This window comes from Echinops telfairi, unplaced genomic scaffold, assembly GCF_000313985.2.
Source record: "Echinops telfairi isolate 266 unplaced genomic scaffold, ASM31398v2 ScPeMD7_2;HRSCAF=8, whole genome shotgun sequence".
Classification (NCBI taxonomy): Eukaryota; Metazoa; Chordata; class Mammalia; order Afrosoricida; family Tenrecidae; genus Echinops; species Echinops telfairi.
The window spans coordinates 6,946,195-6,947,344 of record NW_022103898.1 but is presented as its reverse complement, the minus strand read 5'-3'; positions in this window follow the sequence as shown (position 1 = coordinate 6,947,344).

The window sequence follows — 1,150 nt, the reverse complement described above, 5'->3', positions numbered from 1 at the left end:
ACCTGCGACAGGGCACCGGGGACACGAGTGTGACCCCTGGACACACTGAGTTTTCAGACTGATCCTCTTCTCTCTGCCCTTAGCTCACGTCCAGCGGGGGCCCTGAGAAGCAGAAGGCAACATTGCTGGGAGTTTGCTGTCCTGTGGTGACTTGCGTTTTGCTGGAAGCTGTGGTGTTGCTACTTCAAGCCCCAGCAGGGTCACCCGCGGTGGAAAGTGTGCAGCGGGGCTTCCAGACGAAGACAGACTAGGAATCTGCTTCCCCAAATTGAGTTGGTGGGAAACCCCACAGCACATCACAGCACGTTGTCCGTCCGTGGCGGTGCTTGAATGGTCACGGCGGGGCATGCGGGGCAGGCGGGGCTGCAGCCCCCAGCTGTGTCCAGCCGTCCTGAGGCCACGCTGACCGTGGGCAAGTGTTGCTGTGTGGTGAGCAGCCATCGAGCCGGTCCCCACCCATAACGACCCAGTGGGAGACAGAAGGAAAGGCTTCCCGGTCCTGCACCGTCCTCAGGCTGGCTCCTGTGCCCGAGCCCCTTATTGCAACCACTGTGTCAAGCCCTCTCCTTGAGTGAGGGTCTTCCTCTTGTTTCCGCTGCCCCTCCACTTTACCAAGCCGGGTGTCCTTCCCCAGGGACTGGTCTCTCCTGACAACGCGTCCTAAGGGTGGAAGGTGAAGCCATCCTGGCCTCGAAGGAGCCCTCTGGCTGTACTTCTTCCGAGACAGATCCCTCTGTCCTGTTAGCTGTCCGTAGTTCTTTCACGATTCTTCTCCAGCACCGCACGTCAAGGGCAGTGACCGGCAGCCCACTCTTTGCCGCCGCTGCTTCAGGGTGTGTTCCTGGAAGGGGGATTTCTTCTCCTCTTTCCAGACCTGGAGACTCTGTCTGCACCGGTCCCTCTGCAGAGCTGTCCTCCTCCCCTCTAACTTCATGCCCCACCACTCCCCCGCCGTCTTGTGAGCTGCCAGCGAGTCACCCTCTTATTCGTGGAGACCCCATGTACAGACGTGGTCAAGCCCTGCTCCCGGGGTCAATTTTGGATCAGACAAATTTTGGATCACGCCAGCCCTATCGTGAGCCATGTTTTTTTTTTTGCTGGTCAATCGTTTGACATCGACCACCAGGCCTCTCTTCCTAGTCACGGCCTG